Raw genomic sequence first — 27,918 nt, 5'->3', positions numbered from 1 at the left:
ACTTCCATGCTGCAATCCTGGCTGAGAGAAAAAGAGACGTATTGGGAAGCAGGGGTGGGTGAGGAGGAGAGCACGTTAAAAAAAAAGTTGTTGCAACACCGCTGAAGCATCGCTGGAACCCAGATTTCCAGGTGGAGGACAGTGGAGGATTCTAATAGATCAACGGCCGAGCTTTATAGAGCTTTTTTTTAAAAAAAAAACAACCCGCAACATTCAATTGCCAAGGTGATGCATAGAAACACCTAGACCAATGGAGGCAATGAAGGGGCTGCCATGAGGGTAGGGAGGTGCGAAAGCAGGGGTGTCGCATGAAAGGGACCGGACATAGTAGGAGGTAGTGTGTTAACTGTTTCTAACTGTCTCTGAGTTAACAAGCTGCAAGTGAAGGGACTTCTGTCTGGCTAGCTCTTCAAGACCAGCATGGTGATCTCACGTTACAGTAAAGGCAGAGCTGGCTTCCTTGATTTCAGTGGAATGCTCCTGGTTTTTATAACTACTGAAGCCACCACCAAAAATTTTCACAAAGCATTTGGAACACATTTTAGAGTGCTGTTGAAAACCGAAAAGACTGATCTTTCTTTAAGCAAAAAGAAAAGGGGGGGATCTAAGTTACAAAGTTAGCAAATAGTTTTATGAAGATTTCCCTATGCAATTTCACCTTGCATAAAAAAAATCAAGAGTCCTTTATTTTTACAAAAGAATGTTGTTTGACAGTGTCCGAAGGAAAGCCCATAGTCTCTGTTCTTTTACAGGGATTAGCAATTCTTGGCTCCAAGGCTCAAAGAACTTTTGAATGACCACGTGTATCTGCTTACCAACAAAAATTGCTCATTGGCTATATAAGTACAGTACCCTCTTCTCGTATCAGCATAGGAATTGTAGTTTACCCCTCACAGAGCTACAGTTTTGCAGCACCCTTAACAGACTACAGTTTCCAGGATTCTTTGGGCAAAGTCATGTTTTTAAAATATATGGTGCATACGCGGCCCATGTCTTAAGATCTTCTGCTGAAGCCCTACTCTAGCAGCAGTGCATTGTTCCTTCACAAGGGAATAATGGGCCTGTTTTTGTTCAATATCTTTATAAACAACTTGGATGAAGGAATTGAGGGGATGCTCATCAAACTTGCAGATAACACCAAACTAGGAGGGGCAGCTAATGCCACAGAAGACAGATTTGGGATTCAAAATGACCTTGGAGAAGTGGGCCCAAACCAACAAAATGAATTTCAATAGGGCCAAACGTAAGGTTCTACACTTAGGCAGGAAGAACCAGCTGTACAAATATAAGATGGGGAACGCATGGCTTACTAGCAGTACACATGAAAAGGATCTAGGGGTTTTAGTAGGCCACAAGCTTAGCATGGGTCAACAGTGTGATACAGCAGCAAAGAAACTAATGCAATTCTAGGATGGATCAACAGAGGTACAGTTTAGCGTCCAGATCAAGGGAAGTAACCCTAGTCTACTTTAGTCAGACCACACTCGGAATACTGTGTCCAATTTTGGGCATCACAATTTAAGAAGGATATTGAGAAGCTGGAACGTGTGCAAAGAAGGGCAACCAAGATGATCAAGGGACTGGAAACCAAGCCTTATGAGGAGCACTTGAAGGAGCTGGGTGTGTTTAGCCTGGAAAAGAGGAGACTGATATCTACACACTTGAACTTAGTCAAAAGGCTGAGAAGCAATTCAAATATGGAAAGGGCTGTCACATAGAAGATGCAGCAAGCTTGTTTTCTCCTCCAGAGAAAATGATTCTATGATTCCAAGAATTGCTAGTGAGATGCATTAGTAGTCCCCGTTCATTTCAGTAGAGCCAAGCCCCTGAAACCAGGAATTAAAAACACTTTGTTTTAACTACAACAGGTTTGGAAGTGAACCTATAATAGGTTTGGAAGACGTGTTCAAAAATGCCTACTTCATTTTGGCTTCTAAGGGAGGAAAGAACTATTTCTGCCTGCAGATAATTCCATGTTGTGTACAGTTATCAACACCCCCCCACACCCTTCTTGAAATCAATATACCCATTTCTCGACCATCTCATTGCCATTTTTCTCCACTGCAATGCTTTAACAAATGCTTGTACATCTGTAATACGATATGCAGGGCACATACCTGAATGTCCTTTCACAAAGGTGTTAAAATTGTAGGCCACAAGGAATGTGACCATCCAGCATCCATGTGCATGTTTTTGTTACCTCTCATACAATGGGAGCTATTTCAACCTTACTTTTGGCTAATGTCTTTTCACCGCTTATTATATAAATAATATAAATAACTCGTCCTCGGACTTCAAACATGCCATGTCAGATGTATGGCAGGAGATTACAAAGTTTGTTAAGGCTCAGGTCTTCAATCATCTGGGCAGCTTAGAGGCCGTTAACTAAAATAGAGATCAATGCTTCAATTTTATGGGGGGCCTGTCCCATGTGACCAGAAGCAAATCTTTTAGTTTATGGCTTGCTTATACATTCCTGGTGAAAAAAAACGGTTTACATTTTGGGGCTCAGCAACTCTCCTAAATCAGCTGCCAGGTTTTTGCAGCTGGTAGTAAAGGGAAGTGCTGTCAGCAGGCTGCCCAGAGGTGGATAAATGAGCCGAGAGGTGGGTTAGTGACGGCCTGAGCAGGGGCACGGAACAGCTCCCCTCGGTGCAGAGAGCTGCTACTGAGCCCAGCCGCAAGAGCTGTGCTTACATAAAGGGGATTGTTGTCTAGCTTACAGGGTAATGCCAGGCTCTCCCACCCTGAGCCATCACTCATAGGTACCTGACAGATCAACAGTGGCGTAGGCAGAGTCTCACTGAAGGGGGCGACGGTGAGCTACACAGGTGTGCTGAAGGCTGCATATCAATTCGACAGCATCTTGCTTATATGACAGGGATTTTAGGCAAGATGAGCATTTTCAGCACCAGAAGGAAAGGTCAAAGAGATTGAAAGCCACAAACTATGGAATGGCCGAAGCCCTCTCTTTTCTTTCTTTCTTTCTTTCTTTCTTTCTTTCTTTCTTTCTTTCTTTCTTTCTTGGTAGCATGTACTACTAATGTTTCGGTGTCTGGTTTTAAGAAATGGTTGTTCTCAACTTTAAGATATGTGTGTGTTGCTTCTAAGAAGAAGACTATTTTCCCTTAAAAGAATCGCAAATTAGGGGTGACAGACTCCAAATGCAGAAAAATATACCCTGCTCCAGCTCTTTTGTACACAATGATTTATTCAAGCGTAAGCAAATTTAAACAATTCATTTTATTCATTCTTACACGTCTCTAGCCCATGTTTCTTCCCAAGTTTGGGCTTCCAAGGTTACTAGCAACAATGCAATCATTTAGTTATTATTATTATTATTTTAAAAAAACAACATTTAAAAATCATTTCAAAACCAACTCTAAATACACAATAAAAATGTAATAAATACACAGCAGAAACTCATAAACTTCATATCCACACCAAGGAGAGAAATGTGGTTTTCCTAATTAAAATGACGTTTCAAATGTATGCAGGTATACTTACCTGCAGTGGCGTAGCGTGGGTTGTCAGCACCCGGGGCAAGGCAAGTAATTTGCGCCCCCTAACCCGTGGATTTGCGCCCCCTAACCCGTGGATTTGCGCCCCCTAACCCATGGATTTGCCCTAACCCCAGATGTTGCGCCCGGTGCGGCCCGCCCCCCTGCACCCCCCACGCTACGCCACTGCTTACCTGTATAACAAGGGCATCTCTGTGATGACTTCCCACGTTGACATGTTAGTCTTTGTGGTTTTCTTTCGTTATTTCACTTTGTAAAAACCCAATAAAATAAAGAAATAAATACACAGCAGAAACTTAAAAAGTTTAACACCCGCTCAAAAAAAAGTCTGCTTAAACACAAAGATTTTTATTTCCTTTCTGAAGGCCAGAAGGGAGCTTGCAGTGCGAATCATATTGTAAGTGGGGTGCCACCTAAGGAAAGGCCCTGCTCACTGGGAATGCTGATCTCTCTGTAGTCAAGGAATATACCCCGAGGAAAGGCCCACCAGATGATACAAGAGCTTGAGGGGGTTTGTGTTACAAACAGTGGTCTCTAAACTACCTGTGTTCCTATCACTGTCAGGTTTTAAAAATCAATACAGAGGTACCTTGGTTCCCGAACGCCTCTGTTGTCGTACATTTCGGTTCCCAAACGCTGAAAACCTGGAAGTAAATGCTTCTGTTTTCGAACATTTTTCGGAACCCAAACGTGCAATGCAGCTTCCACTGAGTGCAAGAAGCTCTTGCAACCAATGGGAAGCTGTGCCTCAGTTTTTGAATGATTTGGAAGCCAAATGGGCTTCCAGAATGGATTCCGTTTGAGAACCGTGGTACCACTGTATCCTCAATTCAGCTTGGAAACAAATTAGCAGCCAGCACAACTCTTTAAACATCAGCATAATGGGGCACATGTGGCTTATTATTTGAGGGTTGTTGTTTTTTTGATGCGGAGGGAAGACAAGTAAGGAGAGATATGATAGAGGCATATAACCTTATGCATGGAGTAGAGACAGGGGACAGTGAGAACTTTCTCTCCATCTGTTATAACAGCAATCCTATATCCCAGCCTTCCCACACCTGGTGTCCTCAAGACAATCTGGATTGCAGTGTGGTGCTGATAATGCTAAGGTTGCCAGTTCGATCCCTGTATGGGACAGCTGCAGATTCCTGCATTGCAGGGGGTTGGACTAGATGATCCTCAAGGTCCCTTCCAACTCTTCGATTCTATGAGTCTCATTAGCCCCAGCCATGAAACACATGAGAGGCACCAGGTTGGAGAAAGCTGCTATCCCCCACTGGACTTCTGGGTAGAAATGTATAAAATTGTGAGGTGCAAAAGAACATAAACATATAAGGCAGTGCTCAAAACTTCATTAGTCTGGTGTTTGGAAACATTTTTATCTCTTTTCTGGTGAAAAAAATCAATGGAGGGGTAGACAGATGGTTGGATGGAAAGACAATCAGGATAAAGGCAACTTTGTCTCCAGCATTGTCATCACAAGTATTTTTCACCTTTAAAAAAAAAGTTTTTATTAAAGATTTTCTTGTGTAACAAAGAAAGAAAGAAAGAAAGAAAGAAAGAAAGAAAGAAAGAAAGAAAAGTACATATGATGTCTCCACTTTCAATTCCCACTTGAAGTAAAGGCACTGTCTCCAAACAGCTCCCTATCAAATCAGCTGAATTTGTCTCTATAAAAGCCTATCATAGAATCAATTATTTCCCTTACTTTCAGTGATAACTCATAATTAGACATTAAACCAAGCAAGTGCATCGGTTGTTTGTAAAAATGAAGCTCCAGGGCAACCCCAATGTTATTGCATAATTTCATTTTGCAAATTCACTTCTGTAACAGTTTTTGCTTGCAAATGTTTAAAGAAACACAGCACTGCAACCAAAGTCCATATCCCCCCTTTCTTATCAGAGTGCTCCTGCTCAGGCTTTCAGCCAGCCATGCCCTCCTCAGGATACTCAATCCATTTCCCTGCCAACCTAATGGTTTTTCTACATTTAAAAAAAAATCTAGATAATACTCAATAGCCTGTGGCTTCTGAGCATGCTTAGTCCTTATTGAGCTGTGGTTTGTTTTTGGTTTTCTTTACACGGGTGGGGGTTTAATAAATTTATTTCCTTTGGCAAGGCTCAGGTTTCTTTGAGTGTGCTGATAGCTCCCTTCCTGTTTCGCATTGGCCTCATTTTGGCTCCATGGCTGTTGGCCCCCTCTACCTGGATTTGCTCTTAAACAGGAGTGATGAAAAAAGATGAGTCAACAGTACGTTGTTTCTTTTAATAAACTAGCAGCTGAAATCGCTGCCTTGTGAACTTAGGCAATGGTACAGGAGAGCAAGAGTAGGTAAAGGTGATTCTCCCTGATAAATAACACTATTTGCCCTGAGAAGCATGCAACACAAAGCACAGTGCCGCCTCCTTATGCAAGATAGTGCTTGTCCCACAGAACTTGCTTTTCCAATTGCCTTTTCAACTGCCTTCTCTTCTCACGTTGATAGCAGGCACCTGCCTAAATTACTTCCTTTCCTTTTTTAAGGTTACTTAGGTCTCAAATCTGCTATCTTCTAAAACCTAGTGGGTAATTTCTAGAGGGGGAGCCATGTTAACTGCCTGTTGCTTCATAATCATAATTGAGCATTGGTTCTTTAGAGATTAATATTTCTGCCCTCCTAAACTAGCTGGTGCATTTGGGGACCAACTGGAGCCACTGAGTGTACCTTGGAGGTGGAGACGGGGGCGGGGACACCAAATATTTTTGCAGATTTCCTTTGCAGCCTGGAGAGCTTGCATGCACATTATTGCAAACTTTTTTTAAAAAAACAAACAATGATCGTAAACTCTGGCGACTTCAAATGGGCAAAGACTGTACTATTTAAAATGCAGCATTTGTGTGGAAAATATAGGAAACACATGTTTTCCCAGATGGTCTCCTTAGCATTTGCACCAATAGAGACAGATGTTTATTGGCTCATAGAATGGCAGAATTCTCTTCAGGCTATTGTTATAAAAGTAGACTTCCAGCTGCTCAGATTGACAACTTGTGTAGAATACCATCTTCTGATGGCCTAGGTAGAAAGGTACACCTGATTCTACCCCAGTTTTATACAGTACTGCTAAACTGATGAGCGACTAGCCCTTTCCAGCTGTTCTCCACCACAACATATTACAGGTGGGGTGGGGCTGTGATCACTGGCCTTGCCAGGCCCATTGCCCCACCCGGCATGAATGCATAACAAGGGGGAGATCTGAAAGGGGGAGTCTCTGCTCTGCACATGTAGGCTGCCTGCACGATCTGGAATCCTGATGGTGTAGTTTTCAATCCTGCAGGGAATTTTAGGCTGTGCACACATCACCAGCTTAAAAGGTCACCACTTCTCAATTCAGATCCAAGTTGGTTAGATAAAAAAGCATCAAAATGTAGCCTTTCATCAGGAGAAACAGGACTGATGCAGGATAAACATGGATGGCTTGTACACTGCTGCCCAAACCGGCAGCAATTGTACAGTGGATGCAGATGAAATAGGAGCAGTATCCCTCTTCAGATGTCCTCCCCAAGGTATGGATTTGGGGGGGGGGAGGGAGAAAGAGAACAGGGACACAATGAAGGGAGTGGGACTAGCAACCATCGGCCTCCTCTCCTCTTTTGTGGTTGGGAGAAATGGTGAGCTATCTGGATGCACACATTCAATAAACATACGTAGGCATCATTCTCTGTTATACCCGGTATCTACTGACCTACCCTGAAACACACGTATTCTGAGTACCCATCTATTTTACAAGATTACGTTGGATTTATATCCATGTCGTGGATCTACCGGTAATCTTGAGAACGGCAGTTCAGGGGCTGGTGTAACGCTGGTGCTTCCTGCAGTAATCTTATGCGGATCTGTCCAGAGGAAGACTTGTGTCTTTCTTGAACTCTTCCCTTCTCATTTCTTCTTCCTCTGCCACCTACCCTACATTTGGTTCCACGAGGTGATGCATCCTACCTGCATGCAGACATGCTATTATTTAGAACAGGAACCAATCCACCAATGCTTTTCCTCCACACCCTTTGAAATGCTACGTTTGGAGTGGTTCCATTCTCCGTGCTTACTTGTCAGAACTGGCTTTCTTGACTATCAAATTCACGCCATTGCAAGTAATCCAGAGCCCTTTGGTAATTAGACACCTTCCCCCCCCCCCCCCACAATGCACAATGCACTCCACATACATTATCCCCACAAACCTTACAATAAGGTATACTGATATTATTACTACCTTAGTGGGGGGTTGAAGTTGATGCTGAGAACTGTTTTGTCTAAAATAATCCAGTGAATTTAACCACTGTGCTATGCAACAGCTCTCTGGAATATATATTTCCTGCAAGAACGAATTCTACATTCTTTTATATATAGCTATAAAAAATATTAACTACAGATGAAAATATGTACATTCACTACTTTCTTGCACTTGCACTTGCACACACACACACACACACACACAGAGAGAGAGAGAGAGAGAGAGAGAGAGAGAGAGAGAGAGAGAGTCTGCATCTTTTAAGATTGATCTTCCAAACTCATTTGGTTTCCCACCTTTCCTAGCTGGAAGTGAAAGATGGAGAGTGAGAGACAGCAGGACCTTAGTTCCCGTGCAGTATTTAGCAACAACCCAGGATAGCTGCAGTTTGGAAAGTGCAGTGAGTGACCAATCCTTTTTTCTAATCCAACCACTTTGGAAAAATTGTTTGTTCTCATCCTGTTTGAAGCAGCTTCAAAGTGGCTCCAGTCTAGACTGCGCCAAGATAAATTACAAACTTAAGGGGCTGATATAAACCACAGAGGAGAATGGACTGTTTGCATGAATGTAATTATAACAAATATTTTTATTTATATGCACAGATGTGTATTTACACTCTGAATCCTCAGTACAAAGGAAGGAGAGGGGACTGACAAGAAGCTTGTGTGTCAATATATATATAGGAGATATCTCCAAGACCAGTTTTTGGAGTGGTCTGAAAAGCACTATCCCTTTAAGAAGGCAAGGTGGGGCGGGGGGCGCATCTGAAGCTCTTTCCTTAACTAGAACTTTAGCAGGCAATCCCACACATAGCAGGTGAACAAAACTGAATGGCAATCTGGAGAAAAAGAGGTAAGTGGTGTGCCAAAGAAGTGTGATCAGAAATCTTGAGGTTTTCTGTAAAATAAAACAAACATAGATGGTATTTATTTCTCCTATCAAAATGCATACAATTATTCTGCTTCTCAAAAAACCCAAGTAGTAGTAGTAGTAGTAGTAATAACACAGTGGTACCTTGGGTTAAGAACTTAATTTGTTCTGGAGGTCCATTCTTAACCTGAAACTGTTCTTAACCTGAGGCACCACTTTAGCTAATGGGGCCTCCTACTGCCGCTGTACCACCGCTACACGATTTCTGTTCTCATCCTGAAGCAAAGTTCTTAACCCAAGGTACTATTTTTGGATACTAGGTACTATTTCTGAGTCTGTAACCTGAAGTGACTGTAACCTGACGTACCACTGTAATAAATAATAATAATAATGCAAATTTTTATACCCTGCCCATGTGACTGGATTGTCCTAGCCACTCTGGGCAGCTTCCAAGAAAAATACAGAGCCAGGGGGGAGGGCCGGGGGAACAAACATTAAAAGCTTCCCAAAACATTTGCATAACTGCTGAGAGGGTGTTCCACAGGGTGGGTACAACTATTGAGAAGGCCCTCTGTCTGGCTCCCTGTAATTTCACATCTTGCAGTGTCGGAACTGCCAGAAGGTCCTCAAAGCTGGACCATTAGTGATCAATGGGGTGGAGACGCTTCTTTAGGGCTGTATCATTTTTAGGTATTTAAAATAGAATTAAAATAGCAACGATTCTCCATCAACTGTACAGTACAGAACTGCACTTGATGTTGGCATGTTTATCACACACAAGCCTGGGACAAAAATGGATGTATCCCTCCTCAAATGTTGTTTAGGCTATTTGTAAGGGCAGGGAATAAGCCACCTTGGAAGGTGTGATGGAATTTGCAGAGAAGAATGACTGAGGTTCCAGCTCTTCCCTGCAAATGTTCCCTGCATTAATCTTATACTGCAAACACTAGGTTAGGATCCTGATGTTTGCTCTGCACCACATAGCTGTGCCTTGAGGCAGCAATCTTGCCCAGCTCTGTTATCTTCAAGGTGACTCGGGGTGGGGGTGGGGAATAAGACATGGTGGTCTATGTTGTGGTTTTTAAGTATGGGTATGAAACAGGAAATGTTTGTTGTGATTAGGTCCAGGAATTGTTGTTGTTGTTGTTAATTTAAATTGATTAGTCACCTTTTTAAAAAAGCAAATAATAACTCAAAGTGACTTACAACAATAAATAACACATATATTTAAACCAGCATAAAACTAAAACAGAATAAAATCTAAAACCCATTCATATTTTTAAAAGACAGGACTAAAACATTCCAACCACTGTTGGAGGCCACAATGACCGCTCCCCACATTAAATGGGGGGCGCCCTTTGCGTGGTCGTGCGCAGCCCCCTGGACCCTATGCGGCACCATTAGCACAGGCTTGGCTTCACCTCCCCCCAGGTGGGATACCTGGAGGCCTCTGCCTACCTCAGCCAGTTGCCCAATCCTGCCTGGAGAGGCATTGCCAAGGTGATCAGGCCAGGTAGGGGGAGGGACTACCTGCCCACACAATAGGGGGAGGATCTTACCTGGCTCCAGAGCTTCTCCCACCCTACCCACCCTCAGTTAAGACTTCTTTTGCAGATTAACTGTTTCTCCACAGGCGCTGCTACGTCAAGGTTGCTGTTGAAGGGCCGGAAAGAAATTCTCCTGCATTGGCAGGTTTGCCTTTCTCGTAGCAAAATGTCACAACTTTGGCGGTATCAGGCCTTGGGCGGAATCCTTTAGTCTAAATGGGGGGGCGTGCAGCGGTGGCCCATGCTCCCCTCCTCTTCGTGGCAGCGATACCAGGGTTACCTGTTAAAGGGGTTGTGTGAGGGAAGGCGTTGGCCGTTGGCATTGGCCTAGAGGTCATCATTGCTCTCCCCTGCGGCGTTGTAACGGGGGCGGGCTGTCTCTGCTTGAACATATGTTTTCCAGAGCCAGCCCATCCCCCACTCACACTGGATAACCCTGATGTTCCCCAGATCCCCAGCGGGGGACTGGGAGGGATAAACGCCCAATGCCTGAGCCAAGGTCTACCCACATCTGAAACATAATAATGTTGTGGCCAATTTTAATCCCATAGCATGTTGTCTTGAGTCGTTATTCCACACAGGGGCCGCCCAGGGTTTGGGGGGCTCTGCCTGTCCACGTGAATAATTAAAAGCCAAAGGCCTGGTGGAAAAGAAATGTTTTTGCCTGGCACCTAACCAATGGTATATGAGCCATTCCATTATTTTCTTTTGCTGCACTGCGCCTATAGTTTACCATACAACCCATTATATAAACCTGTAGTTTACGTACATGAAGCATTTGTGCTCACATACACACACTTTGGAAAGTGCCCCAAAGGTCAAGCTATATCAGTAACAATATTTTTGTGCTGGTCTTGAGGTTTGGAGGGGTTTGGGCTGCTGAACATCACATCTCTGGGGACTGACAACACCAAACTGTACAGTGTTACCTCGGGTTAAGAACTTAATTCATTCTGGAGGTCCGTTCTTAACCTGAAACTGTTGTTAACCTGAGGTACCACTTTAGCTAATGAGGCCTCCCGCTGCCGCTGCACGGTTTTTGTTCTCATCCTGAAGCAAAGTTCTTAATTTCTGGGTTAGCAGAGTCTGTAACCTGAAGCGTCTGTAACCTGAGGTACCACTGTATTAGTGGACACAGACCATTTTTCAGTGTTTTAACATTTGAGAGCCACAGTGGTGTAGTAGGTGAAGCTCTTTTGTTTTGGGCCAGTCACCAGCTCTTAGTCTAACCTACCTCGCAAGGTTGTTGTGATGATAATAATAATAATATGGAGAGTGGGAGAGCCATCTACCTTTGAAGTGAAGGTGGGATCTTCATGTAATAAAAATATTATTTTGAACCTACTCACTAAGTGCTGCAAGAATACAGCACACAAGACAAGATCTCTCTTTTTGAAATCGAGTGTCTTTTGAGAACCTCAGTCTTGTGACATGTGAAATCAGATTGCCAGTTGTCTGAGCTCCCTGTGCGATATGTATGAAGTACGTGTTACGAAGCCATTGCCTTCAAACTGTTTCGGAATTTCACTCCTTCCTACCTGTAGCCATCTCTCCCAGCGTCCTCCTATCAAACTATTGATACAGCCTCATTCCTAAGCCATATAAATTTAAAGCCCAATAGGCTTTGAAGTTTCAAATGAGGACAGTTGTTTTTGTTTGTGGTGTGGCTTATCGCCCCAGTGCACCCCTCCTTGTCTCCACGAGGGCTCCCTTCTCAATTGAGCCTACTTTCTCTGTCCTAGCAGGCCTTGCTGCCAGGGACCGTAGCCCTGCCAGAGTACGCTGATAAGGATGATGGATGAGGAGGAGGCTGGCTCCACTATGGCCCAATGGCTTCCTGGGAGTTTGAGACAGTCTCTCTGTTCCAAAGCCCATCGGAATGCTTGTTTAGAATTTGGCGAGCAGCAAGGAGGAGGGGAAGGTGGAGGGGGGGGGGGGGAAAGAAGATGCATCTCTCTCCCTCTATAGATGAAACCCAGATGGAGCCTCGGCCCATCTTTGATTGGGGATTTCAGCACCCTTCGACTGCAGAGATTTGCTCAAAGGTTGACAAGGTGCCCTTTCAGCATGGTGACCCAGTCTCTGCTCACACAACTCTTGGCAAGCCGTACTGCCTCCGTCTTGGCTGTTTCGCTGCATATGACATAGTTAAACACGCAAGCACACGGTGTGGTGTTGCACGTCGGTGCTGCTTTATATCTGATGTCATTTCTGTCCGATGTCTTTTCTGCTGGCTGACCTGGAAATCACTCTGATTTTTTAAAGAGACAGACAGATGCACACATATGTATACACATTTTTTTATATAGTATAGACATCATAAATGACTATATTTGGGGACTGAAGCAATGGGGCCTTGTGATTGTAGAGAAGCAGAACAGAAGTTGTGTGGGATGTTTTTAATGTATTGTGTGTGTTTTCCCTTCTTGGTTTTAATGTATCTATGTGGGATTTTATTATTTTGGTTAGCTTGTAAGTCGCTTTGGGTTGCCTTTGGCAAGATAAAGCGACTAACAGATTAATAATAATAATAATAATATCCCCAACAAAGTAAAGCATTTTAAAAATCCATTTGATTCCAGCAAAGAGATTTATGCACATGTCTATTTGTGCTGCTTCCAGTATTTTGATCAGGACTATTTACTTTTATTGAAACACCAGTTATAGCCCATTTCATATCATGTATGTTTCAGCTATAATAATACACTGTAAAATGAAGGGGCCAACCAAATTACCAGGCAATATATAACTATTTTATATTTTACTATATGTTTACCACCAAGTAAGCGTGGGGATTGTCATTTGGATTTGCTGTCCTAGGCACCAAAATATTTTAGACCACCTCTGTGGTTCAGGGTTGGAGAAGCTACGACCCTTCATCATCCCTAACCATTGGCCATGCTGGCTGGAGCTGAGGAGTTGGGAGTCCAGCAATGTGTACAGGGGGTCGGGTGCTCCAGTTCTGCTGTAGCTTCTGAAGGGAAACAAGGAGTCTTGCTATTAACCCTCTCAGTCTCCTCCAAGTTTTATCAGTTTGTGTTCCTTTAATCACAGGTTAATCAGAAACATCGAAATCCAGCTGACTAAATAAACACATCATATCTTTATTTCCAAAGCTGAAAAGATAAGTGATAGAATAAAATGAAAGTAAAAAAGCTTTTATTATTTTATTTGCATGTATTTTTTAAAGAGGCATACATTTATCACAATCCACGGCCTGCCGTCTTTTATGCCTATGTTTGGGATGGGGGGAGAGGGTGGGATAAGACGCCGAAGTCCCAGGAGTAGAATCACAGTTCTTGCCTCTGAAATCTCTGGAAATCTCTAAATGCCTCTAGCTCCGCTCCTGCCTCTTGCAGTGGAATGAGGAAGGGCAGGGACTTTCATCAGCTGTTCCCTGTGACATGCTGCAAAACCCTGTGTTCCTGACAGGTAAGAGGTGTGTTGCCTGAAGTGATGACGTGTTTGCCCTGCGGTAGCTATCATTTTGCCTGATAGCTGAAGAGAGTGCAAGGCTATGTGTGGAGAGCCTCGCAGGAGCAGGAAAGACCCTTAACCTGTCATGTACTGGATTCAGAGGGGCTTAATTGGCTGGCAAGTAGCTTAAACTAAGTACGGTATTTTGAGCTAAGCAGAATTAGCCACACACAGGCTTACTTTCTTAAAATTGCACCCATATGTGCTCTCGCTGCCTTTGCGTGCCAAAAGGAACCACACTATCGGTGAGTTCAGCAGGTAACTGGGCTGCAGGCTCATACCCTCCAACATTTCTCCGATAATTTTACTATTTATACCTCACACATCTTTCTGGGTTGCCCCAGCCTCTCTGGGCAGCTTCCAACATATATAAAAACACAACAAAGCATTAAAGATTAAAAAACATTTCCCTATACAGGATTGCCTTCAGACAACTCGGGGGTCAGATAACTCCATACCCTCCAGTGAAAATAGGGACATCGTACCATACCCTCCAACATTTCTCCAATGAAAATAGGGACATCCTAAAGAAAAGTGGGACGTTCCAGGATCAACTTCTCTAAATCAGGGACATCCCTGGAAAATAGGGACACTTGGAAGGTCTGCAGGCTGCAACCCTAAACCCACAAAACTAGGATGAAGATCTACTGAAGTCAGCGGGGCTTACATCTGAGTATGTGTATGATTACCTTGGTAGTGCTCCGAGTTTGCACATTCCCCCCTCCCCCACTTTCTGCTTGCTTCTGCTCAGGCAGCATTTCTCAGATATTTTGAACATTTGCCTCCACTTCTAAATTTAAGTTGCAGCTAGATGCAATGGCAGGAGATCTGTAGCTGGATCTCCTGCAGTTATTTAAAATAGCAAATGTGGCCAATTGGACTCCCAATTTAAATTAAGACTGCAGCACTGGGGGGCGGGGGTTAACTTTCTTCCTCCATTCTGTTTTCCTATTTTTAAAGCACATCACCCGGGGCTGGGGAAAGAATCATAGGAATTGTAGTTTGTTAAGGGTGCTGGGAATTGTAGCTCTCTGATGGGTCAACGACAGTTCCCAGGATACTTTTTCTTTTTGCAGGGGATGTGTTTTAAATGTTTGGTGTGTACAGTGGTACCTCGGGTTACAGGCGCTTCAGGTTACAGACTCCGCTAACCCAGAAATAGTACCTCGGGTTAAGAACTTTGCTTCAGGATGAGAACAGAAATCATGCGGCGGCGGCAGGAGGCCCCATTAGCTAAAGTGGTACCTCAGGTTAAGAACGGTTTCAGGTTAAGAACGGACCTCCGGAATGAATTAAATTCTTAACCCAAGGTACTACTGTCTCACTCGTTTGTGATATCTACGTTGGCTGTGAAACTTCTATCTCTCACTCTACTTTTCTCTCCTTTCTGTTCCGCAGTTCTTTTTCTTCCAGCATACAGAGCCAAGAACCGAATTTGTCCTGTTTCCAAGTACGTGAGGCCAGACTTCAGCTTTTTGATGGAAGGCATAGCATACTACTGTGAAGGGATTGAGCCCAGAGTTTATAGCTTTCTTCAGCAACATTTGCCCATTTCCCAAAAAGCTTCAATAACTTTTTTTTTTTTTGCGCTAGCGCCACTATATAACAAATGTTAATTGGAGAGTCTCACTCAGACTGTGAGAAACTTGGATGGGTTTCTACTGGATTTTAAATGTTTCTTTTTTGGGGGAAAAAAAGGGGGGGAGAAGTTATGCCTGTAATGAAATAAGTATCTTGGCTCTCAGGGATGGGATGAAAGGAAATTTTAAAATATATTAAAAGCAATGCTTTTGGCAGTTCTCCTGAATGTAGAACAATTTGTGAATTTAAATGGTAGAGTTTTAAATATGTCACTTTTGCTTTTAGAATCAAATAAAGATGTGCAGAATGGATTGAAGGCTGACTGTTCCAATTTCCCTCTGAGAAAAAAAAGCTTCCTGATACAGGGAAAATGTTAACAATGTTCAGTTCCAAGAAATAATTCTTTAAGTGTGTTTTATGCAATATTCAAGGACTCACAAATCCCAAAGTTGGCAGTTTTGTCCATGGCACTGCAACATGATTTCTGATTTTGTATGTGCAATGTTGTACCTTCAGATCTTTGCACACTCACATTCCAGCCCAGCAATGCCAGTCCTTATGTGGAAACAGAGATGTTCCGCTATAGTGGCAGATTAGCAAAATGGCATCTTTCTTGGTCAATAGCTAGCAAAACATAATGAATAAGATAGCTGTGCAAAGCATAATCATTTGAGGATCAATTTTCAATTTAACTTTTTGGTTCTGTCCTAGCAGAAAGCGCTACATTGAACAAAGTTCCATTTTCCACAGGTAACTATCAAGCAATTATGTGCAAACCGATGAAAGATGTGTAGAATACCATCACCTTAAGAACATACACTCTGTGTCACATTTGATTCAAGAGACAACTTATTTCTTTGAAGTCCCTCTGTCCATAAATGGCAGTTGCTCTGGAGCAATAATACAACATGCCTACAGCTGCAGGCATACAGAGCCGGACAGAAGATCATATAATATTTCGTCATTCACAAAGCTCTTTGAGTTTTTGGTAATGAAATCAAACTTAATATACGCACTCAAATCTGAATGGATGTTCATAACAGTATTTTGGAGAAGAGTGTTCTGGACAAAGAGGGTGTTGAGGGCCAGCCATGCCAATTCAGCACTCAAGATAATGCCGTACTTGATCACTGCTAAGCCTGATGGGTGATGGCAGTCTAGGGATTTGCAGGATGAGCAGTGCAGTCCAGAACAAAGAGTACAGCACAGAACCCTTGCTCAACAGCTACTAGCCACAGCGGCTGCATTCTACCACCACTGTCAGAGGCATTATGCCTCTGAATACCAGGTGCTGAGAACTGCGGGTTGGGAGAGGGCTGTTGCCCTCATGGCTACCTTGCAGGTTTCCCACAGGCATCTGGTCGTCCATTGGACTAAAAGGGCCACTGGCCTGACCAAGCAGGCTTGCTCATATGTTCTTAGTTGGTACCAGCAAGGCTAAACTCTCCTTTCTATTAGCCTTTTTTTAGGAGGGGTGTGTCCTTCTTCAGGGCCGGATTTAGGTTTGATGAGGCCCTATGTTACTGAAGGTAATGGGGCCCTTTATATGTCCAGCTGTCCTTTGTCAACAACAAACTGTCACTGTTTTTTGTGTTGAATATATGCTATATGGTAATTTATGGACATAATAGGTATCTAAAGCCATTTGCACATGTTGCCATGCAACCAGTCCGTGCAGAATGCAAGCACCCTATATATAGAAATGAGCAAACCAGTGATATTTTCGGGAGCAGACTTGAAGGCAGGGCCCAATACTTACATCATAGGAGCCTACACAACACAAAACACTGTTACTGTATGTAGGTTTTATTTTATTTGCTTTTTATCTTATATTTTGGAAATGTACATCCAGTTTTTCCCCCCTTTAATTTTTTTGGGGACCCCCAAGAGAGTGGGGCCCTAAGCTATAGCTTGTTTAGCTTATACGTAAATCCGGCATTGTCCTTCTTACAAATTTAGCTCTAAACAGTGTGTTTCCCCACTCCAGTTTATAGTGTACACCTGTCCTTCTGATTCTACTCCTCTTCTGCCACCCACCTCCATTGTGTGGGAGGAAAGAATACTGCAGTCCTAGGAAAGTGAATTTCCTTTTGCCGTGTGCACACTCAAATTGAAGCACTTTCTTTTCCTTAAAGAATTCTGGGTACTGTAGTTTGCTAAGGATCGCTGAGAATTGTAGCTCTGTGAGGGACAAACTACAGTGCCCAGTATTCTTTGGGGGAAAGAATGTGCTTCAAATGTGCTTTTAAGGAATAGTGTTGTACACAGTTAACTAACATGAGAGGCTGGAAGTGGATTTGTTGGAAAGGTCACGATATTGCAATTAAATTTAAAGACACTGTGAACAGATACCACAAACTAGTATATAATGTTCTGGGAACACCAGAGGCTCTTCTGCCATGGGGACAATGTGAAAATCACTTATGGGACAACAGTAATTCAATGGTGAATTCTTAAGTTTCTCCCCCCACCCCCCAAAAAAAGATGTGGTTACTCAGACAGCACTTAGGACTGACATAGTTACTGCTACTATGTCCAGTTTGGAAATAAATATTTAAGCCATCATTTTTGAAAGATTGAGTGGAACACAAAAGGGATGGCAAAGTGGCTTTCTTTACTGGTTAAAGAGTCCACTCTTCCACCCATAAATCCAGCAGGAGTGAGCTCTGTTTATTCTGTTTACTGCAATTACCTAACCTGTGAGCCTGTGTATAAATCAGCGACAGCGTGATTTATGGGCAAACACATTTGCCCAGAGAGTGCGCACAATGTCCCCACACACAGAAAGCTTTTATAGAAACCATTTTCTTTGGGGGTGGGGAGAGAAGGGGTTAAGAGCAACGGGCCCTGTGTATTTCTCGGCCATATTACTGTCTCTTAATAGCACAGCAGAACCAAGCATGCCATAATAGGCAGAGCAGCCACGGGGTGATTATTTATCAAATGGAACAGATAACTAGCAAACTGGAGATGGCCTTAAGCCTCGGCTGTGAGCTGCGTTGGCCATATATAGCCTCAGGACTGAACACCCAACCTACAGCATCAGAGGGGAATCTGGCTAGGCCCATGTGGAGGAGAAGCTAGGCCTACTTGGTCCCTCCTGAGGCTGGGCTGGCTTCCACGCTCAGCATAGGGAGGAACTTGGCTACAGATGCCAGGGTGGGGGAGAGGTGCCATTTGCAAGGGAGAACTGGTGGGTGAGGAATGAGGAAAACACCAGTATGGCGCTGGCCTCTTTAATGCGTAGTTCAGACCTCAAGTGGCAGCAGATTAATTGAGGATGAAATTAGGGAGCTGAAATATTTGCTGTCGATAGGCAAGTTAATATCAGCTGTATGCAGCATGACAGAGGCTGTTCCAGAAACAGAACAGGTAGGAAAGTGATGGGAGGCAGCTGAGCTGCTACACAGAGAAGCTAAAGGAGTGGCTCAAATAACATGGATCGAAATAACCTAATTATAAGCCAAAAGGCGCTCCTGCTAACCTAGCAGTTCGAAAGCATGTCAAAGTGCAAGTAGATAAATAGGTACCGCTCTGGCAGGAAGATAAACGGCGTTTCTGTGCGCTGCTCTGGTTTCGCCAGAAGGGGCTTAGTCATGCTGGCCACATGACCTGGAAAAACTGTCTGCAGACAAACATCGGCTCCCGCAGCCAGTAAAGTGAGATGAGCGCCGCAACCCCAGAGTCGTTTGTGACTGGCCTTAACCTTTACCTTTATGCCAAAAGGCACAGCAGAATACAGCTCCCCTATGGGATTGCGGTGTTCATCCTGCTTCAGGCCGAGGGAGCCAGCGTTTGTCCACAGACAGCTTTCCGGGTCATGACTAAACCACTTCTGGCACAACAGGAGACCGTGACAGAACCAGAGCACACAGAAATGCTGTTTACCTTCCCGCCGCAGTGGTATCTATTTATCTACTCACACTGGCATGCTTTCGAACTGCTAGGTTGGCAGGAGCTGGGACAGAGCAACGAGAGCTCATCCCGTCGCACGGATTTGAACTGCCAACCTTCTGATCGGCAAGCCCAAGAGACTCAGTGGTTTAGACCACAGTGCCACCCACATCCCTCGAGTTCAAGGAGAATGCTGCATGGAGAAGGAGGAATCAAAGGAGGCACAAGGGGTTCACAGCCCACATTAAGCCAAGATACGGAGGGGCCCTTAGACTCATATCTCCGAGCAAACCCCAGGGTCTCTAGAGGGTACAGCCTATTTCAAGCAACTAATGTATCAATGTGAATTTAGAGGTAATTGCTTTAATCCAAAGCGAAACAGAACACATTGCACCATAGTGGGGAACACTGTGACCAAGTGATCCACATGCTGCACAGTTATGCTGTTCAGGTGCTAATGGTTGATGGGAAACTTAAAGGTCTCCCTTCTAATGGTCATTTTTTAATCTTTAAAGACATGGATCAGACAGCCCATCAAATAGAGGACTTTTTCAAAGAGAAGACCCTCTCCTGTAAAAGATACATAGCCATCCTGGCTGCTGCTTTGCCCAGAAACCTGTGAGCAGATTATGACCCAGCTCAGATGCAATGATCTCAGGCCAATAAACCATGGTTCGTGAGTCTAAGAACAAATCACTTGTTTCCTGTTACATCTGAACTGTGAAACTGTGGATTAATCCCTGCTGTTATTTCAGAAATTTCCTTCATTTTCTTCCAGAAATTTGCACACATGTTTGCAAGACCACCACACTTGTCAATAGGTTCCCTGCTTACTAACTCAGGTCTGAAACCAGGATCAGCTCCCACAAAAATTTCAGCTTCCCAACTTTGACTAGACAGTGCCAACATTTTGAGGGTGGGGGTGGCACAGAGAAAGTTGTAGTCTGACACCATCACAGCATGGGCCAATGTTTATTCATAGGATAGGAAATAGATGTCCAGATCTCTGGTGTCTTCCTCTAGACAAGAAGGTGCCCAAACAGATAAGGCCTCCTGCTGATCTTCCTTTGAAGGCTCAAATGGTAAACAAACCTTCCTCACCTGATATCTGCTCCTTCCTTGTGAACTGAAGCTGATAAGACATCCACTTCCAGACAACAGCAACCAGCTGTTTCTTTAGTTCATGAGGAGCCTCCTCACAAATAAGCTTGAAAAATGTATACAGATAGACAGGGTGACAGAGCTAAGTGATGCACATTGGGAACAACAAACCCCAAATTGTATGTAGCACAATTTGTGGATACGTTCTCCCAAGAAAGACATTTTGAAATAACTGTGGATTGCTCTCTAAAAATGCTAGCTGCATATGCTATAGCTTACCACAAGAGCAACCAGAACACTGGTGATCATTTAACAGTAAAATAGTTCATTATAATATGGAAAAGACCTTGAAAGTCCATGTATATTTAGAAATGGGTGAAATACCCATACACTGATCCATTTATTAATTTGACTAATTCCACGGACATGGAGAATTTTAATCTGGCCTTCAAATATAGTCTCAGTGGGGTCTTGGGCTACATGACCAAATTTGAAAAAGCTCTAATAAATCTACAGATTAAATCAATACACACGATGGTTAGGTATAACAGTAAACTGGTTAAGAATCATATACTGTCCTGTTACAGATTATATTTCTGACACCTCATGTCAGAATATTTGGGGCCACCTCATGTCTTGCACCTAAACTTATTTTGTTTAACCTGACCAAAGACAATATTCCCATAGATTTGAAACTGCTAGTGAGGACTTTATTATAGCAGCTTCAGTTGGATAGGCTAGAAAATTAAAGTGCCAAGGTCCAGCTGATTGGGACTGGCTATTGAAATGCCTAGAATTGGCAGATAAGGATAAATTAACTTTCCTTATCCGTAAGAGAGAAGGTACATTGCCAAGCATTAATCTGGCTGAGAAATGGACTTGCTTTGTTAATGATTAGAGTGCAATATATGGAACTATAAGATTGGAAAGGAATGTTTTTTTCTTTCCCCCCTTTTTTTGGGCAATGCTCAATAATGAATAAAAAACATATCCCTGGAGAACTGTTCAGTAGTTCTATATGGTCAGGACATTTTTTTAGTTGAAATCTTGAACCTACTGGACAGCCTTAGGAAAGCAACTTCCAGCCTTCTCTTGTTCCTATGAGCCTGCCACAAGGACTGTCACATGGATTGCTCTGATAATGTATTTGAAGCACATGGGGTGCTTAGGGAAAGTACTATATAAATACTGTTATCATCATTAATAGGTCGAAGTTGCTGAGTGATGGAGTGAGTGATTGTTTAATTAACAGCACCAGCAATGTGTATAGTGTTTACCGATTTAACAAAAGCAAACACAGGCAGGTCTGTGACCAAAGGAGCTAACCTAGCAAACACCGGGCAATGTGGGACAATAAGGGCGGGACAAATTGGTTGCTTTTGCTCTCTCTCAGTTCTCTGTTTGCAAATTATGTTTCTCTCCTAATATTCACATTTTTTGTATGTCATTGTGCCTAAAGCTGTATATACATTTTTGCCAAACAATTTCCACTAGTGTAATATATTTTTGTGCATGCTAATTTCACTAATATATGCATTTTTATGCACACATTACATTTTTTTGTACACTGCATTGGATGATTTGGAGAAGTAAACATTCCAAAGGATGGCTATGTTTGCACATTATTTCAGAAAGTGACGATTAGGTAGATTAACCTTTAACTCTGAGCTGAATCAAATTTCTCCTCCATCCTTAGTGACAACACAGGAGCAGGATGACGGGGAGGGCAACACATTGCAGAAAGAAGCAGAATGGAAAAGGGAAGAACCATCTTGCAAAATTATTGGAAAGGCGTAGTAAAAATCCCTGTAAGAATTTAAGCAGATTGATGCACTAATCTTTTTCAGTATTTGCATACCACCTCTCAAAGCTAAGCATTTCCGAAGCACTTGACATTGTACTAAAGCATCAAATAGCATTTGGCACACTATGTTCTGCACCAGCTGAAAGTTCTAAACTGTCTTCAAGGGCAGCCCCACACAGAATGCATTACAATAGTCTAGCCTGGGTGTAATCAAGGCAAGGTCCACTCTCTCTAGGTAGGGTTGCAGCATGCAGTTAAATGTGCTTAAATTCTGTTCTGGTTGGGAATAAGGACTGGAGATAAAAGCCAAAGGTGTACTGGGAGAAAACTGGGTAATCTTGTCCCTTGCTTGCCTCACTTAGTACCTGGTACTTGCCACTGCCTGTAACAAGATACTGGGTCATCTAGATTGTTTGTCTGCCCCTATAAGGGTGTTTATAGTGGCAGGATGCTCCCAGGCTCTCCTTGTGTTATAATAAGGAGATTGCAAATGCTATGTAAGAATTTAAAGGGGCAACGGACCTTAAAAACCCTACAAGGACAGCCTCATGCAGTGGATTATGTATAACTCCTGGCCAAATAGGAATGGCAAAGGAGCCGTATGAATGAATTAAAGGGAGTGTTCTGTGGGCCCTCCTCCCATACATTCTGCACAAGACAGCAACATCTATCACACTGGGGTGGAGCATGTAGGATTCCCGTACACACTTCCCACACAGCACAACCGCCAAGGCCTGTTTCCTGTGGTCTCTCAGGCTCACAGCATCCCCTGCCACCAATCGCACCGCTGTAATGTATTCTGCTGTCCCCACCCCCACCTCCAAGCCTCCCTGGTGGTGAGCTGCTGCCAGTTTTGATGCAAACCATTGCATTCTGAAAAAGAAAAAGAAAAAAGAAAAGCACCCTCTTGTTAGCAGGAATGCTGTCACAGTTATTTCTCCTCGATAGCCAGAGTTGTCTCCTTCTGCGGCAGTTTGGCTTGCGCAGGAGAGGGAATGAGAGAAAGATCAGTCTGGGTCCTGGCTGTTTAGTCTACCAATCAGATTGGTGACAAGGAGTCTACTGCCTGGCACGACACACTTTTGCCGGTGCACCCCTGGCTACCACCCTCTCTCATTCTTCTTACCGGAATGATGGAGAATGAAGAAGGTTGTGCATTTTTTGTGGGGAGGAGTGTAGGCAAGGAAATAGCTGAGCAAGACAAAGCAATTGCCATCTGTACTTCTATCAAGGAAGCCGTATGCAGCACAGAACATTCCAGAACCCATCCTGTGGCCCTGTGAAAGTATGGAATCGTAGGCTAAATCAAGAATTTGCCTTATAGCAGGATCTGGGAAACAAATGGATAAGCAATGTCCATTGGGCATCCAGGTTTTAAGCAGCCCAGACCACTCAGTCGACTTGCCCCTCTCCCTCGTGGTAAGCGGCTGTGGCATTGCTGCCTGGAGGCTGTGGTTATGGCTTCGCCCCACTGGCTAAGCCGCTTCCACTCCACTGCAGGTCTTATCCCTCCTTTCTTCCTGGGCTGCTCTTTCCATGTTTTGTAGTACATAGGTGCAGAGGGATAACAGGGAAGACCAAAGACAGACCATTTATTTATGGGTAGACAGTGTTGCATAGAAGTTTGTTGCATGAGCCTAGATGTCACGAAAGACGCTGAGGAACAACCACGTAGGCGTGAAGTACATGTTACGTTACCAGAGCACTGTGGCTGCCATAAAATTAGTGCTACCATCATGGGAAGGGGCTGTGTCATTCATCAAGGTTGGGTCTGTAACAAACTTGACCTAAACAATAGTTGGGGCTGAATTTGGAGGGTTGTTTCAGCCACCTTGAATTAGGGGCACTGTCACCTAAAACGGTAGCTACTATCCGTGTTGGCTGTACACATAGGGGGGCATGTTTTCAGACTAGTCTGCAATGGTGTTCTCTATTCCCACTCCCCACTGATGTTTCCACAGAACTTCTTTTAAAAAAATATTATCCATAGTCTTTCAAAAGCAGGGGAATGAATGAATGAATGCATCTTTATTTGTGTCAGCCATCAGCCATAGTAATAAAACAACAATACGATATACAAAGAATAGAAATAAAAAGTCAGTTATATAAAATACATTTTAGGGTTTGGAATCAATAGTCAAATAGTGGATCTTATTCTGATTGCCCCAGCTAGGGGATTGGAAGCTGGTGTGTTAACATACTGTAATACAAAATATAGACAGAGAGATAGAGAGATGACAGAGATAGATGATAGATAGATAGATGATAGATGATAGATAGATAGATAGATAGATAGATAGATAGATAGATAGATAGATAGAAGGAGAGAATACAGAGGTGGCTAAGTTACTGCACTGCTTCCTTTTCTGCCTATTTCATTCATGGACAAGTTATCTATTTCATTTCAAGTTATCTATTTCATTCATAGACAAGTGGCACAGCCCTGCAATGTCAGTAGATCTGCCCCAATAGGAGGTGACCTGAGAAAGTGCTCACTGTGTTAGGAGGTGACCTGAGAAAGCGCTCTCTGTGTACATGTGTCGGTAGCAAGCACTTGAGAGGTGCATTCTTGGTAGTACAAAAGGGATTATAACTGTCCAAGCAGAAGTCACTTCAAATTGACAAACCTTGTGGGACAAGGATGGCAGGAGGATGACGCTCTGCATACAGCACCCCAAAAAGGTGCCTGCGTTCAGCACTGAATGCACATTATCCCACCGTGTGTATACACCCTTGGAAATACCTGAAGAGGGCTGTTATGAGCAAACAGTGCGTGGTAGGAGAGGGAGCTGCTGATGAGAGGGAGCTGTTAAACCTCTTTGTCCACATCCTTTGGCCTTTGGCCTGATCCAGCAGAGTTCTTTATATATGTCCCCCCCCCTTTATATATTCTTATGCATTATCTGAGGCACTCTTACCCATGAGTCTGTGAGCTGTGTGATTTAGATTGCTCAGTGGTGAAAGACAAGAAGGGTACATGTATTCAGAGACACATTTTCATGCTGCATATCTCATGGGTAGTCTTCAGCACTGAAATTAGGTTTCGGTTCTTGGTTTTGGTGTGACCAAAATGTTGCCTGTTTCAAAACTGTGTATCTCCATATAAAGCCATGAAACCAAGAGCTACCAAATTATGCTGCCTTAATTCCTCTTGGCTAGATTTTGCACACTTAACAGTCTGGATATACTCTTATTGAGCCGTGTGGGTGTATGAGAGAGAGAAAGAGAGAGTATATCTAGTTGCTTTTTAAAGAAGCCCATGTCTGTCTGGGATAGGAGACACAGTAATTCATGTGCAAAAATTTTATATGGGGGACGGGTCCTCCTTCTTGCTTCCTGTTTAAATGAAACGGCTGGCCGGGAGTGCAGAGAAACACAGGGAGAAAGCCAATCCCATTCACAACAGTTTATTGGTGGAAATACATATATTTCAATAAAGAAACGTTTTCCTTTTACCAACATGCTTACTTTTTTAAAAATAGAGACTTCAGCATCATTCCTGTTGAACATTTGTGTGAAAACCCCCACTCATCCACAAATTCACTGTGCCTGTATGAAGTCCATGATCAGGAATACGAATGTACTGTACAGGAATTCCATGGAGTTAAAAAAGAATGAATTAACCTGTTACCTTGTAACTTTACCTCTCCAGAGCCAGCATCTTTTGAGTAAGATAAGGACAGCTACAATTGCCAGTTTCACTTAAAAGAACTCTTAGGAATCTTGCTGCTGTGTTAAAAGTGCTTTCTACAGTGTGTGTAGGAGAAAGGTCGCATCTTATAACTCAGGGGTAGGGAACCTGTGGCACTCCAGATGCCGCTGCATTACAGTTCCTGACCATTGGCAAAGCTGGCTGAAGCTGATAGGAGTTGGAGTGCACAGGCTCTTTGCCACAGGCTCTTTGCCACTGTTTCATCTCTGTGCCTTTCTGCAGTCATTCAGTGTAGTGCAATAGCATGTGTCGGCGCAGAGCAATCTTTTCAGTGCTGGCATTGCTGCTGTTTACTTAGATGGGACTTGAATAGGTGCACCAGTGGGAACTCTGAAGTCGATCTGCCAAGGCTTCTGTGCTGCCCTGATCTTGCTGCCGCCCTGCCACACCCATCCCCAGTAAACAGCAGTGGTGTCAGTGTCAGCAAGACGACTCCACCCCAACTGAGAACTGACTCAAAGCCATGCATTGGCCTATCACTCCCTTAGCTCATTAGCAGAGGCCCTGCTCTGCATCTCCACCTCTGCACGGCATTTTCATACACAGATATCCAGCCATTCATATCGACAGGACATGAAAGTGCTGGAAACTGCAGTCTAGTACACCAAGGGTGCGGGACATTTTTCAGCCTGAGGGTCAGATTTTCTCCTGGGCAACCTTTGAAGGGCCTTGTGCCAGTGGAGGCAAAAATGGGCAGGGGAATAGATGGGACTTGAACCTTTTTTTACAAGAGGCTTCATTCCAGCCATGCAAAAACATGAGCTTTCTAAACACATTTCAGCTGGGGAAAAGCACTCAAAGATGGTGCACAGCAGGTCCCTGAGGGTTTTGGCCTGGAAGAATAGGATGGTGGTCTGGAAAGAGTCTCGTGGTCTGGATACAGAGGCCTGCAGTGGGTCCCATGGGCTGGATGTTCTGCACCTTTGCTACACACCGGGGAGAGTCACACTGGGACTTCTAAGCATGCATGCATAAGATTGACTAGATCAGGCATCCCCAACCTGCAGCCCTCCAGATGTTTTGGGCTACAACTCCCATGACCCCTAGATAACAGGACCAGTGGTCAGGGATGATGGGAATTGTAGGCCAAAACATCTGGAGGGCCGAAGTTGGGGATGCCTGGACTAGATTCTGCTTGACCAGATTCCAATTTCTTTGGGGGTGAGGGAGGAAACAGCAAAAGGTCCAGTGACAATTTGCAAAGATCTGATCTGCTTCAATCTGTGCAGATGACACCTAGGATGAACAAATGCAAGAGATTAAATTTCCATATAAAATATTTGTACTTTGTAATGCTGCACAGTTAAATGGAATGAGACAGATGGACAGCGCAAAGCTCAACGTTTGCCTAGTGCCAACACATGCAAACATGCATAAGGGATGGTTCAGTTGCACCAGCATTGAGCCATCATCACATACTTGCACTTCAAGTTGATGGGGTGTGAGAATAAGCAAAAAGATACATTTGCATTCAACCTCCTTTCCATTGGGCAAGCAGAATGCATAACTTGTGAGTGTCGGAAAGCCCTGTCCTGCAGGACAAATACTCTATTTCAAATCCGACTAGAGCATGACAGCCAACATGATGCCTTGAAATGCTTGGGATTACAAATCCCATCATCTGGGACTGCTGGCCATGGTGGCTGGGGCTGATGGGAGCTGTAGCCCACAACATCTTGGAGGGCACCACGTTGGATAACCCTGGAGTAGAGAGACTAGGCAAGTCTGCTGAATGGTGCCTCCTTGCCAGATCAGCTCAGGAGCCAGCCCTTTAACTGCAGCAGACTGCAGCTCAGTTGCATTTAAGAAACTTACAAGCTCTTTTATAGAAACTTTCTAAGTTTAATTTTGTTCTGGGGCCTTTTAGCATTTCAAAGAGAGAAAAAAATGAAGGGGGAGGCTGAAGCTTATTAAAATCTGAAAATCAATGGCTGCTACAAAAGCACCATTTCTTCTTCCAGCCTTGCTTTTATGACTGCGATTGTGCATATGTGATAAAACTTCATTGAATGCTTAGAACGTGTGGTTCTCCCCATAGCCAAACCTCATGTTCACAGGCTCACTAATGATTCGCTAAGTGCTCTTTAAGTCTGGAAGTATAATTTTAAGACCAAGAAAAAATGGTAGCTTGTTTCAAACACTGGG

The 27,918-nt window shown here is 43.6% G+C and overlaps 2 long non-coding RNA genes across 2 annotated transcripts in view; both read left to right on the top strand.

The window, feature by feature from the left end:
• The window catches only part of LOC310758033, a 333,274-nt gene that overhangs the window by 188,368 nt on the left and 116,988 nt on the right, over positions 1 to 27,918 (top strand). The window lies entirely within an intron of this gene.
• LOC310754435 lies at positions 213 to 15,512 on the top strand. The gene is made up of 3 exons (XR_014543829.1): positions 213 to 348; positions 7,998 to 8,187; positions 15,080 to 15,512. It is a non-coding gene; the product is annotated as an uncharacterized lncRNA (long non-coding RNA).

This window comes from Podarcis filfolensis (genome assembly GCF_964270895.1).
Source record: "Podarcis filfolensis genome assembly, chromosome: 2".
Classification (NCBI taxonomy): Eukaryota; Metazoa; Chordata; class Lepidosauria; order Squamata; family Lacertidae; genus Podarcis; species Podarcis filfolensis.
Note: the sequence above shows the minus strand (reverse complement) of the source record. Positions and strands in the feature narration are given on the sequence as shown.